A 16099-nucleotide genomic window follows, 5' to 3' on the forward strand; every position below is an offset into this window, starting at 1 on the left:
CTTTGTAAAACATTATTGGTTAATCATTCACAATAAATGAAAGGAATTCATTTTTCCATTTAATTTGTGGTTTATTAAATGATGAGTCCCTTCAACTTGACGATATATTCAAAATAGACTGTCAGGACCAGTCCTGTGACTAAGAAATGTCTATCAAGTGAACTTGAATGTCAAAGGTTGAAAATGGTCCCTAATCGGAGTTTTCTATAAAATTGGACGCATAGAAAACGTTAGACGATTAGAATGCAAGATGACTAGTAGTTCTGTTTCTTGAACTATGTGGACATGGCAATGTCATAATCATTTGCATAGATACTTACTTTGGGAAGACTAGTATCGGACAAGACCTATGAAACTTTACTGTAAGAGATGAAAGTCTGTCATAAGTAAATTTCATTAAATTATTAGACACTAAATCCTCAATACCTGAGTGATTTGAGATTACTTGTTTGAGAACTGGTTGCTTTGACGTTGACCAACCGTCGCACCGTAAAAGGAGGCTATAAAGGCAACGCTCAGGTAATCACCTATCAAACGAAGTCTAATCTCAAGATCGCAAGATTGGGATTGTCCTCCCATAAATCGGGATGAGATGCTTAAAAGTTGTACAAGGCCACTCGGAGAGCTAGAAACTGTGAAATGCATGGCCGTGCTCGGATGAATCATAGGCTATGATTATCTGTTTATTTGATCAGTTGAACTCTGAAACCGAGGAACGCCTCTGGACATAATAAGGATGACAACTCTTACCTTATGTTCAAGAGCAAGCATCGAGCGACAAAGGAATTAGGAAATGCACACTTGTCCCTAAGGACAAGTGGGAGACTGAAGGAAATAATGCCCTTGGTCCAAGTATGCATTCTATGTTAAGTCTAATAAATGCGGTTCAGTATTAATTAACAAGTTAATAATTCAGTGAGATCAAGTGAGCTGAATGCCTAGCTAGAGGCCGCTTCAGTTCAAGTGGAATTAATGATATTAATCCACAGCTTACTCTTGACTGAACCCGTAGGGTCACACAAATAGTACGTAAACGGATCAAGTATTTAATGGCATTAAATACTCCATCTATGAATATTCGGAACCGACGGATCTTGGTTTCAGTGGGAGCTAAGATCGTCACAGGCAAGAAATGAATACTCCGGAAACGATGATATTGCCGGAAACGGAAATATGGATCGTATCGGAAATATGAATATTATCCAAGTCGTAGATGTTGCCGGAAACGGAAACATGGTACGTATCGGAAAATATTATTGGAAATGGAAATATTACCAGAATCGGAAATATTGCCGGAAACGGAAATATTGTCAGAATCGGAAATATTACCGGAATCGGAAAATAATTCCGGAAACGGAAATATTAAATATTTGTTCGAAACGGAAATTAATTCCGGAATCGGAAATATTAAATATTGTTCGTATCGGAAATAAATTCCGGAACTGGAAATTTAATCGGAAGCGTATCGTACGAATTAGCATCGGACGAGGCCTGCCGGACGAAGGCCCAGCACGAAGCCGGGCCATCGCCCAGCAAGCACGCGCGCCACAAGCCCAGCCAAGGCAGCGCCCAGGCCTACCGCAAGGCAGGCCCAGCGCGCGCCAAGGCCACGGATGCGTGGGCCGCGCTGCGTGGGCTGCTGCTCGCACGCGCATGGGCAGCCCTTGTGGCTGCCGTGTGTGTGTGAGTTTGTGCTCATGCGTGATTCCTAAATCTACAAGAGTTAGTGTATGATTAAATTCCTATTCCTAATTGGATAAATTAATTAAATAGAATTCATGTAGGATTCTAATTTCAATTAATTCGTATCCTACTAGGATTACGATTCCTTTTCCATAACTCTATAAATAAAGGCCTAGGGGTCATTATTTATACACAAGTTTTAAGTATTCAAAACTAAGATTTTTAAGCAGAAAAATCAGCCAATATTCTTGCCTACCTAACCGAAAATATTAGAACCTTAAGGGCGATTCTAGTTGGTCAATCTTAAGGCGGATCCGGACGTGCTGTGGACTATCTACGGAGGGACGACACTTGGAGTCCTAAAGACTTGTTCTTGTTCGGTTCGGGCGCAGCTAGGGAAGGCACGCAACAAAGAGTATGCATCTAAACTATGCTAAATGATTATGTGTAAATAATATGTTTCCTGGCTTTATGGTTTTTCCGCATGATTTATGAACTGTCATATGAATCATAACCTAACAGAGGCGCCACTCGACCTTGGGCTCTACTTCGACCTCGGCCCTGGATAGACTGATCCACGCTGACCCTTGCTCGGATGTTCCGCTGAAACGGATCCCCGAGGAGGTAAGGGAGGCGATGGCTCGCTATGCTAGAGCTCCGGTTTTGGGGGAGAACCCCATGGCTCACGTGGGATCTTTGGTGGGTCCCGAAGCTGCACGGGAGAATCTTCTTCGGGCCAACCCGCAGTGGAGGGTTCCTGGAGCTGAGGAGAGGAACCCAGCTATGATGGCCCAATATTATCTGAATGAGGTAAGTGTTGGAAATTTTGTTTTGAGTTCCGTTTTTGGTTTGTTGTTTTCTTCTTTCCTCATCTTTTCTTGTCTTTTCTTCTTTCCCAGGCTGTTTTCTGGTCCTCGTTCGCTTCCGACTGTAGCTCGGTTGAGGAGAGGCAACTGAGGAGGTATCAGGAGGCTTATGCTCGTGATATCCCTGTCTTGGACCAGAAGGCTGGGCAGCTCATGGCCGAGATGGTGGAGATCAAGCAACTGTACCTTCAGTACAGTCGTGAGGCTAGGGAAGCGGCGGAACAGATCGGGGCCGAAGTTGGGAAGCTCACTTTCCAGGTTGAAGAGGATGCTGAAAAGATAGCTTCCTTCGACAGGGAGAGGAGAGAAATGGCTGCCAAGTTTGCGAGCGAACTTGAAGAAAAAGACAGTCTTCTCAAGGAGATGACGTCTAAATTTGAGGCGGCCATTAAGCAGAGCCAGGAAGCGGAGGCGAGGCTTCAGCAGTTTATCAAGCACCGGGAGATTATTCAGAATCAAGCTGACAAGGTGCCCGTTCTCCAGCTGAAGATCCGAGAGAAGGATGCTGCCATTCGGAAGTTGGAGCAAGAGAGAGTTGACCTCTACACTGCTGATCAGTGTAGGGAGCAATACTGGAATGGCATCCTGGGTGCTCGGCGGATGTTCGCGAAGCATATGCCTCATTTCCCTTGGAATGAGAAGGTTCCGCTCTGGATGAGGGCCCAGGATCACTTGGTGGAGTGCCAGGCCGATCGAGACGAAGCTGAAGCTGAACGCCAAGCTGCTCTTGCAGAGGCTCGGGCCCAGAAGGCGGCTTCCGAAGGTGACACTACTGCTGGGGGTTCTTCGAAGGATGCTCCCCTAGGGGCTGCTCCTGAGACCCCCAAGAGTTAGGGATTCGGGCAGTCGTCTTCTTCAGAGTCGGTCGGTTCCAGTTGAGGACTTCCGAACATGTGCTTGCCTTTCCCCCCTTTTGCCTCGGCGCTGCGTTGTACTCATTTCTTTTTGTTTTCTTTAGTACTTCGGTAGGCCGGTATTGTCTGTTGATGGCTGCCGATTTTAACTGTTTCATTTTGTTTTCAATTTTTGAGGTTTTCAATGTATTTGTACTCCCCCCAAATATTGAATAAAAAATGAATGTTTGTTACTTGGCTGCTTCTTTTCAACTTTGTACTTTCGCAATTTTAGGTCTTTGAATCCGTAGATTTTTCGAGCTCCTCTTTCTGTAGACTTGCTAAAAACCTTTTGATCTTGCGAGCTCTTTAAATCCGTAGATCTGTTGAGAGGCTTTTTAACTTTGCGAGTTCTTCAAATCCGTAGATCTGCTAAGAGGCTCTTTAGTTTTGCGAGTTCTTCAAATCCGTAGATCTGCTAAGAGACTCTTTAATTTTGCGAGTTCTTCAAATCCGTAGATCTGCTAAGAGACTCTTTAGTTTTGCGAGTTCTTCAAATCCGTAGATCTGCTAAGAGACTCTCTAATTTTGCGAGTTCTTCAAATCCGTAGATCTGCTAAGAGACTCTTTAGTTTTGCGAGTTCTTCAAATCCGTAGATCTGCTAAGAGACTCTTTAGTTTCCAGACTCTTCAAATCCGTCGATCTGCTCAGAGGTTTGGATTGTTCTTCCGATCTCTTGTGGTTCGGAAACCTGGGCAAGAGATCGCTAGTCTGCCTCTTAGTTATGCCTTCGGCGATCCGTGGATCTGAGCCGGAGTTTTATAACTTGATTCGAGCGACTGTTTGTTGCGAACAAATTTTATTAGGGTACCGCGAATCCGAGGATTCTGGACGATTCCCTGAAGTGTATGATTTGGTCATTTCTTGCATTTTATCAAGGAATGGGCAAAGTCAATCCTGTTTTTAGTCTCGGATTGATCAGATCCGAGGCTGCATGTATATATAAAGGGACAATAAATATAGAGATAAGTTTAATGAAACTCATGGTGCCAATGGCTTTCCTCTTCTCATTAAACAACTTACTTGGTTTACAGACAGAGATCATACAAAATATTTCTTGAGAACATCGGTATTCCAATGGTTCTTCAAAATTGTTCCATCTAACTGTTTCAGCATAAACGTGCCTGGCCTTTTTTCGGAATGGATGATGTATGGTCCTTCCCAAGTGGCTGAGAGTTTGCCATGGATCCGTCCTTTCTGAACCGAGGCGGCGTTTCTGAGTACTAGATCACCGACTTTTAGGGGTCTGGCGTTGACTCTTCGGTTGTAATGCTTGTTGACCCTCTGCAAATAGGCTGCGTTGAGTGTCCTTGCATCGTTCCGAGCTTCGTCCAGTAGATCGAGAGCTTCGGATAGAAGTTGGTTGTTGCTTTCTCCTTGGAGCCCATCATACCTGTTGTATGCCTGGATCCTCAGGCTTTCTGTTCCGATTTCCACAGGAATTACAGCTTCGGATCCGTATACAAGGTGGAACGGTGTTTGCCCGGTAGCTTCTTTCTCAGTGGTCCGAAGGGACCATAGCGTTCCGGGTAGCTCTTCTAACCATTTGTTTTTGTCATCCTCGACTCTTTTCTTGAGTGCATTGAGGATGAGTTTGTTAGCAGCTTCGGCTTGCCCGTTGCTTTGTGGGTGACAGACTGCCGAGTACGCTAGGTGTATGCCGAACTGTTTGCACCACTTTTGCAACGGGGTGTTGTCGAACTGTTTCCCGTGGTCGAAGACCATCAGTCTTGGTATGCCGAACCTTGTGATGATGTTCTGCCATATGAACTTGCGGACCTGAGGTTCGGTGATGGAGGAGACAGCTTCGGCTTCGATCCATTTGCTAAAATAGTCGACTCCTACAATCAACCACTTCTTCTGGTTCGTCGCTGAGGGGAAGGGACCAATGATGTCTAACCCCCACTGTGCGAATGGTAATGGATACAGTGTTGATTGTAGGGTTTGAGCTGGTTGATGGATGGCTGGTGCGAACTTTTGGCATTTCTCGCATTTCCTTGCCATCTGCTTTGCTTCGGAAACCATAGTGGGCCACCAGTACCCAGCCCGAAGGGCTTTATGTGCCAATGTCCTGCCTTCGATGTGGTTTCCGCATATCCCGAGGTGGATTTCCCTTAGGATGTAGTCAGCGTCTGTTGGACCCACACATTTTAGCAGCGGAGCGGAGAATGATTTCCTCATGAGCTCTCCTTCGGCGCTGATGATGAACCACTTGTTGAATCTTTTCAGTTTTCTTGCCTGCAGCTTATCCTCGGGAAGTTCTCCCCTTTCTTTGTATGCAACTACTGCGTCCATCCAGCTGGGTTCGGTACGTAAGCTGCATACTGTGGTGGGTAGCAAGTCAATGCTTCTCTCTTGGTGAACTTCCACGTGGACCGACCTGTTTAGGTCGATGAGTGTTGAGCTTGCGAGTTTTGACAGTGCATCTGCTTGCGTGTTTTGTCCTCGGGGAATGAGAATGACTTCAAAGGATCTTAACTTTGACGTTAAGGACTTGATTTTTGCTAAGTAAGCTGTCATGCTGGGCCATTTGGCCTCATACTCCCCTCAGATCTGGTTGGCTACAAGCTGGGAATCAGTTTTGAGGCAAACATGCTCGGCCTCCAGGGATAAACAAAGCTCTATCCCTGCGATTGCGGCCTCATATTCGGCCTCGTTGTTAGTTGCTTTGAAGCCGAACTTCAATGCATACTCTATGCTTTTCCCCGTCGGGGGGATTAGTACAATTCCTGCTCCTGAGCCGTTTATTGTGGAAGATCCGTCAGTGAAGACCTCCCAAGTGCTTTTCGTATCATTCAGCATTTCCTGGTATGAGCACTCGGCCAAGAAGTCTGCCAATGCTTGTGCTTTGATTGCTGTCCTCGGCTGATATTTGATGCCGAACTCTGATAGTTCGAAGGCCCAGGCAGCCAATCTTCCTGACCTCTCTATTTTGTCGAGTACTTTTTCGAGCGGTTGGTCAGTTAGCACTGTGATCTGGTGGGAGTCGAAGTATGGCCTCAGTTTTCGTGCAGCTACCACTACTGCATATGCGACTTTCTCGATGAGTGGGTACCGGGTTTCGGCCCCTGTAAGTGTTCGGCTGGTGAAGTAGATTGGCTGTTGCTTCTTTTCTTCTTCCCGAAGAAGCACTGCGCTGACGGTTCCAGGGCTAACTGCGACATATAGATACAGGGTTCCCCCCTCCTTTGGTCTGGCCAGTGTCGGCAGTTGAGCTAGGTGGGCTCTGAGTTGCTGAAAAGCTTCTTTTTGCTCCTGTTCCCATATCAGTTCGGGATTCACTTTCCTCGGGACCCCCTTTTTCTTGACTGGTTCTGCTTCTCCTCCGGGGAGGTTCTTTGGTTTCAGTGCTTTGAAGAAGGGGGCTCCCTTGTCCGAGGCTTTTGATATGAACCTTGTTAGTGCGGCTAACCTGCCGGTTAGCCTCTGCACATCTCTCTTGGTCTTCGGCTCGGGTAAATCCAATGCCGCTTGGACTTTGTCCGGGTTCGCATCAATTCCTCTTTCGCTCACCATGAATCCGAGGAATTTCCCTGACTTCACCCCGAAGACGCATTTTTTTGGGTTCAGCTTCATGCTGTATTTCCTCAGATTTCCGAAGGTCTCTGCCAAGTCTTTGACGTGGTCTTCCTCCTTGATGCTTTTTACGATGGAGTCATCCACATAGACCTCCACATGCTTCCCTTTCTGGTCGGCGAAGACGTGATCAACTAGCCTCTGGTAGGTGGCTCCGGCATTTTTCAAGCCGAAAGGCATCATTTTGTAGTTGAACACTCCTGCGCTTGTGATGAACGCTGTCTTTGCTCTGTCATCGGGGTGCATGAATACTTGGTGGTAGCCTGAAAAGGCATCCATGAAGCTGAGCAGTGCATGGCCGCTGGTGGAGTCAACCAATTGATCTATCCTTGGCAGGGGATAGCAGTCTTTGGGGCAGGCTCGGTTCAGGTCTGTGAAATCCACGCACATTCGCCAGGAGCCGTTCGCTTTTTTGACCATCACCACGTTGGCCAGCCATTTCGGATACATGCATGGTTCAATGAATCCGGCCTCCTGCAACTTTTTCACCTCCTCGGCGATGGCTTTGTTTTTCTCCGAGGAGTAGTTCCTCTTTTTTTGCTTGACTGGCCGAGCTTCAGCGTTGACGTCCAGCTTGTGACAAATCAGCTTCGGATTTATCCCTGGCATATCTGCTGCTGACCATGCAAAGATGTCTTTATGATCCCTGAGTAATCGGATCAAATCGATTCGGAGCCCCGAGCTTAGGCCCTTGCCTATTCGGACGCTCCTGTCTGGATCCTCTTCGAGGAAGATATCCTCCATTTCTTGATCTGGTTCGGGAGATAGGGTTTCGGGGCGGGCATCAACTTCTGCGGGAGACAAGCTGCTCGTGCTTGCTCTTCTCCTTTTTGCCTCGCTTTCCTCTCCCGTAGCTCCCTTTTCTTCTTCGGGGCCGTCCCCTAGTTTGGGCTTTCGGACAGCAGTGTGGCAGGTTCTTCTCGCCACTTCTTGATCACCTCTGATTCGTTCGGCGAATCCTGCATCCGAGACGTATATCATCAGCTGGTGGTATGTGGAGGGGACTGCTTGCATCTTGTGAATCATGGTTCTCCCCATGATTACGTTGTATACGGAGTCGCAGTCCATCACCAAAAATTCGTCCCGAAGGGTTTTTGCTGCCTGGCCTTCACCCACTGTGACTGGTAGGGTGATCTTTCCTCGAGGGATAGCTGCGGATCCGTTGAATCCGATCAGAGGATAACTGACTTTCGTCAGTGCTTCCTCTGGCTCTTCGAGGATCAGCTGCTCGAAGCAGTTTCTGAAGATGATATTGACGGCACTTCCTCCGTCGACTAACACTCGATGTACGTTGTGGTTATTGAGGTCCATGGAAATGACCAGAGGATCGTCATGTTTGTACTGGACTCCGAAGCAATCATCAGCAGTGAAGGTCATGTTCGGGGGGTGTGGCTGGTTGTCTCCCACCGCGCTGAAGCTGGCCCGATGGGAGAGGGCTCTTAGGTGTTTTTTGCTGGCCTGGCCAGACTTCTGTCCCCCGAACACCACTAGGATGTCATTCTTCTTGTGCCCTGTTGCTTCGTAGATCCTTTTCTGGGGTTGCTCGTGTTGTTTGCCGCTTGCGGCCTTTTCTTTTTCCTCCCTTCGGTCTAACAAGTACTGTTTCACGTAGCCTCGACGAACGAGGTCCTCAATGTTGTCTTTCAGCGAGTTGCATTCTTCGGTGTGGTGACCGAAGTCATCATGAAACTCGCACCATTTGTTCTTGTTTCTCCGAGCTGGGTTGGACTTGAGCTTCCCAGGTAGTTTCCACTTTTCGTCATTTCTGTTGAGGCTAAATATCTCTTTTCGGGGCAGAGCTAGTGGAGTGTAGTTGGTGTACTTGGGTTGAAGTTCACCCCTTCTCCCGTCTTTCTTCGGGCTCATCTCTCTAGCTCCTACTTTCTCTTTCCCCTTCCTTGAGCTGCCCTCGGGCTTGCTCTGGGTATTCTTTGTGTCTCTCGGATCCGACGATCCTTTCAATCTTGCAGCGGCCTTGTTGAACTCTTCGGTTCTGATGAACGCATCAGCCATTTGGAGCACGTCAGCTATTCTGGAGGGGTTCTTCATTGAGAGTTCGTCACGGAACTTCCCTTCCTGGAGCGCGTGCTTCAAGGCGAAGATGGCCACGTCTGGCTGCAAGTTTGGTATGTTTGTTGATTCCTTCATGAATCTGGCCATGAATTCTCTCAGACTTTCGTCTCTTTCTTGTTGGATTGAGGTCAGTTCTGCTGTGGTTCGCTCGGGGCGATTGTTGCTCACGAACTGTGTGCAGAATCTCTTTTTCAGCTTTTTCCAGCTCTTGATCGATCCCTTCGGCAGCGATCTAAACCACTCTCCCGCCACTCCGGTTAGCGTGGTTGGGAAATATTTACACCAACATGCTCCGGAGTAGGGACTCAAGAACATTTGCTGCTCGTAGGAGATGACATGATCCCTCGGATCTGTGATTCCGTTGTAGGTCAGGTGCGCTGGCAGTCTTACCTTCGGTATTTCTTCCATGATCAGCTCGTCCGAGAAAGGGGATGACGTGGGGGTCATGATTCTTTTCCCGAGTCTAGCCCTGATGCCTTCGTTTGCCGAGGTTCTGTGATTAGAACGTTCGGGCGTACGATGGGGGCTAGGGGTTCGATCATGCCTCCTGTCTCTTCTTCTCTCTCGGCTACTGACCTCGGGTCGTTCGCCAGATCTGCTTGGCTCGCCCACCCCGAGTCTCGTATGGATCGAGGGTCTTAACCTTGAGTGGACCGAGGGCCTCAACCTACTGAGCACCGAGCTTCGGACCCGAGTGTTACGAGTAGTCGATTCGCTTTGGAGAGCTGTTGGAGTAGGCGATGGTCTCGCAAACCAATCTGGTTGCTGTTGTGCCCTTTTTTGGGTGTCCCACGTGCTTTCCATCCACCTCGACGTCAAGTGTGTACCTGTCAAGGGAAGGAGTTCTCGTTCGGGTCTGGACACTTCCGCACTGGGTGGCTCGTTCAGCCTTCGCCTGGTCCTCCTCTCTTCTCTGCGGTCATTTGCCGGTCCTTGCTGCTTCTCATTGAAGAGGAAGTTTTGCATGATGGTCATGGCCGCAGTGAGCTCTTCCCTAGTTGGAATCGGAGGTCCTGCATTTGTGGCGGTCGTAGCTCTGCTTGGCTGTGACCTCGCCATCGATTGAGGGTGCCCCTCTTGGTCAGATTCTGAATCTGACCGCACCATCATATCGTCGTCATTGTTGTTAACAACATCATTCACCATTTTCGCGGAAAGAGGTGATTGATGTCTTTCAAAGGCTTTGAAGTGTTCTTCCCCACAGACGGCGCCAAATTGTTCCGGTGTTGTAAAGATGGAAACAATGGGCTTCGAATGAAGGCCCCTTTTGTATGTGTTGAAGATCTTGCTTGTTTGAATGAGTGGAGTCCGAATTCACCTGCACAAGAGCAAAGTCACTAGCCTCGGGGGTGTTTCCGAGGAAAGCCCCTCCGATGCCTAAGTAAGAACGATGCTCGGATTCTAGAGAGAAGTTCTCTAGAAGAGTAGTCTTAAGGTGGTAAATTGGACGTACCTTGAGGTGTGAGCCTTGGCGGCCTATTTATAGTGTTTGCATAATAAATGCCCATAGGTCATTTATTGCTATTGGGCCTTGGGCCTTAATGGATGACTGAATAGCCACTGGTAGGTTCGATGTTGTTGTTTAGAGCCATTGGGCTTTGGACTTAGTGGCCCAATTGAGAGTCAATTGGGAGCCCAAACATAATCCTTGCGAGATACTTTCTAAGTCCATGTTCAATGTCGATTTTCTTGAATAAATGTATTTTAAGTCTATTGAAGGTAAGATAGAGAAATGCAATTATAAAGTAGTTAACACATAACCTTTACTTGATTTATCTGATCAATTAATAATACATAGCTTTATGATTTGAATTTTTCATGTAAGTTTTTTTTTTTTTTTTTGGTTCTACTACGAGGAGTTCCCACCGCCTTCGACGAGGTAATCTCCCGTGGGAGTTTGCATGGGTACCTCGACGGGCATCATCCCTCCCAGTTGATATTTTTTCCATTTCCAAGGCTCGAACCCGAGACCTTGGTTAAGGAGCAAGAGGCCCTTAACCACTCATGCCAACCTCAATTGGTAGATTTGATTACACTTAAGCATAACAACTTGTTTGTTAAGTTAGATTTGAAACATAATTTATTTGTTATGAATCAAGCTTTCTTAAAACTAACATCAATCACAAATAATGCTTTAAACTCAATTTGGACAATGTGTACTTAGTTTTTCTGGTTTTGTTCTTAGAACCTGACTGTTGATAAAGATTTCATTTTTAGTGTTTTTAGAACAGTGGTGAATGCTCGAAAGTGGATCGAGGATGTGTGACAAAAAGTTGTAGTTGGAATGTTGTGAAAGAAAGTTGTAATAATCTCAAGATAACTTTGTGATTACTCTAAAGTTGACGATGAGAGTTGTTTATGTTATCTGTTATTCCCTTTGTGAATTACACGTTACATTTGATTAATGAGCCAAATATAAGTACATCTAAACAACAGCTCGAAAGTGTGAGTTGTTAACATTAATGTTTGGGTTATATTTAATTTCATTCTCGTGCCATGTAAGTTCTTTATATTTTACTAAAATGCCACCATGTACGTGATCCTTAAAAAAGTGTTTTCGATCCCATATTGGATGGCATAAACTCGATAACTAGTTAATACTCCGTACAATTAATGAAAGTTTGACAAAAATAGTTTATACTATTATCATGTTTTTTTTAAAGGTATCAACTTTTGATTAACTAAAAACATTTTAACTGTCTCGTTTTCTTTCTAGATATTTCTTGAGGTGAAGGTGATTTTATTTTTAATCTTTCAAATCTCACATCCCTTGCTTACAAATCCTAATTCATGTTTTACCTAGTTAGTCAAATCCACTCCTTTTCATCCTCCTCCGCCATCTTGCCACTTGTCACCCACTACCCTTCCTCTATTTCCTCTTACCACCAATTTTTAGCATATTCTATAACAACCACCCTCAATATCCTCATCCCATCTTACTCAATATCTCTCATATTCACATCTTACAATTAAAAACCCATGCAAAAAATAATATCCCAAATTAAACTCACATCCCATAACATTAAGAAAGATATAACAAAGAAAAGTCTCACATACTAACAACAGGTAATCAAAGTGATTTTTTTGGATGATTTATTATGATAGGTTTAATTCACATTTAAACAAAATTTGCATCATATCATCATGTTGGTTGCAAACTTTGCATCATACCATCATGTTGGTTGCAATATCCATTTTTTAGGCTCCGTTCTACTAGACGTATTTTTACTGAACTTACATAATCTGAACTTATCTGAACTTATTTTATCTGAAAAAAATTATTTTGTTTGAAATAAACTTATTTGTGTGTGAAAATGTGTGAAAAGACTTATTTTTGCTGAACTTATATTATCTGAACTTATCGGAACTTAACTAAACTTATCTGAACTTATTTTGTCCGAAATAAGTTAAAATAAGTCGAACAGAACAGAGCCTTACTCGAATTCTTTGATTTTATGCTTCTTTTTCATATGTCAGGTTTACTACAGTGCCATTGGAGTATATAAGTGTGTTAGATGTTGGATGGTCACACTTTAGAATTTGAAGTTTACGAGAGTTAATTGGGTTGAGGTTTCAAATGCAAGGGCATGACTACGACTTCCAGAGAATCAGAGGCGATGAGAGTTAACTCGTTCTAAGTTTTGAATGGATGAGGATACTTAACACGTACTTTTTAAGGGAATGAGAGCTAATTGGGTTAAGGTTTTGAATGGTGGCGACCTGACTGAAATGGTGGGTGAAGATTGAAGAATAAAAGATAGTAGGAGAAAAGTTAAATTATTTTAATTTTAATTTTAATTAGGACCAATTAAAAAATGTATGTGGATCTCTTTTACCTATTAAACAACTTGTTCGATTGGGAAAGACAATATAATAACCGAGATCATTCACAAGAAATTCTTAATCAATATCAGATACGCAGTATATATCTATTAGATAACTCTGGAGGATTTGAGGTCACCCTTATTACCTATATATTGTATGCTTATTAACGTGATAACTTTGGTTAAATTTTTAAAATAACTTATCCTTGAAAAAGATAAATTAAATTAAAATAAAATAAAAACATTTTCATTTGTCTAGGCAATTACTCGTATTTCCATTTTTTCGATATTAAATGTCACAAACACCGACACATGTCATGTGCATAAACACTTAGAATGTGTTTGGTTTGCAAATTGGTATGAGGCTGGAATCAGGAATGATATCAAGACGGTATGGGTTTGGAACTTGATTCTTGAGTTTTTCCCTTTTGTTTAATACATGGAGTAAAGGTATGAGCCATACTCACCTCCCCCAAGGTTTCTAAACCCCATGCCTTGGGGGTTTGAGGTATGTGTTTAAAAATCATAAGGGGGCATTTGGTTCGAAAACTGGTATGAGTTTGGAATCGGGAATGATATCAAGATGGTATGGATTTGGAACTTGATTCTTAATACCATGTGTTTGATTCGATTTGGGGATGAATATTTTTCCCTTTTGTTTGATATATGAAGTAAAGGTATGAGCCATATCCCCTATTCCCCTAGGTTTACAAACCCCATACCTTAGGAGTTTGAGGTATGAGTTTAAATATGTTAAAATATCCAATCAAACACATGGTATGAGTTTAGAACATTCTATAAACACATACCTCATACCTAACATTCGCGAACCAAACACCCCCTAAATTTCCAACCAAACACATGGTGTGGGTTTAGACTATTTTAAACCCATACCTCACACCTAGAATCCGGGAACCAAACACCCCTTATAGTTGTGAAAATATATCAAATTATCAATGACAAACTTGTAAATAATTTATAAATCTTGAATTGAAAAAATATATAAATTTCTTTATTTATGTAAAAACTAGTTTTATATGCACGCGATGCGTGCGAGCATAAGAAATAAATTTGTGTTATTACATTTAAACCTGAAATAACATGTAAAAAATATAATATAAATGCGACGCGTGCGAATATAAGAAACATATAAGTTAGAATGTTAGATAGAGCCAAACACGTACAAACAAATTGATTAAAATGGTAAGAATTTAAGGGGCTAAATTGATTACAATGTTTCTTTGGGCTTTTTCCCATTGTGTACGTAGTTTGTCATTATATTCTATATTGTATAAGTGTAGAGGGTATTTAGTAATCCAACAGGGACACTAAAAGTGGATTTATGGAGTACTAAAAAACATTACCTCTTCATTTATACTTCGTATAATATAATATAATAGAGATACAACATTTCTCCTCTTCAACATCTCCATTAACAATCTGCGCGTAAATGTACCAAAATGACAAAATCCCTTAATATAAGTATTTTAATATTTGTCCATATCAAATAAGTGCCTTTGCCTCTTCATTTTTTGTACTCGTTACTGTTTTGATCTAATCGTTTTTTTTGTTTTGGAGGGATGATCTAATCCTTGTTAACCTTCAACTAGTCTCCAGGCCCGTGCCGTGCAAGGGTTGTGCATAGGTTTAACATAGTACTCTATATAATACTAAATGTGTAGATCAAAATGGATCCACATGCGTGGTGTATAATCATTATTAGTAATTTCACAATTGCAATTGATCTAAAACAACTACGATATTATGCAATTTAATAATTTATACACCTGTATATATACTGGACAAATGAAACATTAGCCTAAATACTCCAAATTTGGATAAGAGATAAATTTTCAGAGAATGAGAAATACTTCATGCTCTTTAGCAAAATGTGAAGGTTCTTGATTAGTATCCTGGATCATGAACTAAATAAAAACAAACAATATCATTATTCGTGGTAGCTTGGATCATGAATTAACTGGCCCGAGACAAATATATAATACTATAAAGTATAATTTAATTCTCTATGCTTGAACAACTACATGGTCCCATCTATATATATATAGTCAAAGCAAAAATGAGTACATTGACCTTCATCTATTTCTAACAATCCTCTTAATCCTCTCAACATTATTTAATCTTTTGGTAAATAAATAGCTCAAAACCTGAATTTGTGTCCTGTCCTATGAATTAAGCTTCAAATTAGACAAAACTCATAATACAAGCTGGATAATTTGGCATTACCCTACCATAAAAAATCCCAGCACAATAGAAAAAATAAATTTAACAATTAATTTGCAAAAAATATATCAATGTATCCAAAAAGTTAAAGAGTGTAATAAGATAAAAAATTATGAAGATGGGACCATGTAGTTGTTCAAGCATAGAGAATTAAATTATACTTTGTAGTAAATCGCTAATTAAAATCAATCAATTAATCAAAACACGTCAGAACAAAAAAAAAATCTACGAAATTCAAGAAATATGAACCCTAATAATAATAAATAACAGGCCGGTATTCGAAACTCCCTCATGCCGTCGACATAAGCCATGGCCGACGCTATTTCAAGAGCTTGTCATATCAGGCAGGCCACTCGACGCTTTTAGCAAATAGCCTAACACATTTTTGTATTCCATCGGATTTGATTTTAGAATACAAATCAATATGGGATTTGAGGTGTTGTTGGAACTGAAACACACAATTCAACTCTGAAACTAAATTAAATCCGTAAAATATGAAACTGAAGCAACTGTCTATACGGAGTTACTGAGAAGCTAAAACAAAACCACAATTTTGCTGTAAATTGAACCGAGAGCACCAAATTGGTGAGAGTGCAGAGTATGTTATATGAAAATAATAGTTTATACAAAACGATTTTCTCAATAATGCAATTGATGGCTCCAATTAAATTGTCTTAAACTGTCAAATTAAATTGGAAAGAGGAAGGTAAGAATTAAATTGATTAAATCGGTTGATTGAACGGAAGATCTTAAAGAAGATTGAAGGTGGAATTCGAGAATGGTGTTGTATTTAGAGGTCGAATTGAAGCTGAGATTCAAATGAAGAGTTTTTATAATTTATGGCAAGATCAAGATACTCTCGTTCCAATTGAAGATGAAATTGGACATAGATGAGATTAAAGAATCATAAAAAAATTAATGAGAGATTTAAATTTTGAAACT

The sequence above is a fragment of the Spinacia oleracea genome, chromosome 1 (genome assembly GCF_020520425.1).
Source record: "Spinacia oleracea cultivar Varoflay chromosome 1, BTI_SOV_V1, whole genome shotgun sequence".
NCBI classification, from domain to species: Eukaryota; Viridiplantae; Streptophyta; class Magnoliopsida; order Caryophyllales; family Amaranthaceae; genus Spinacia; species Spinacia oleracea.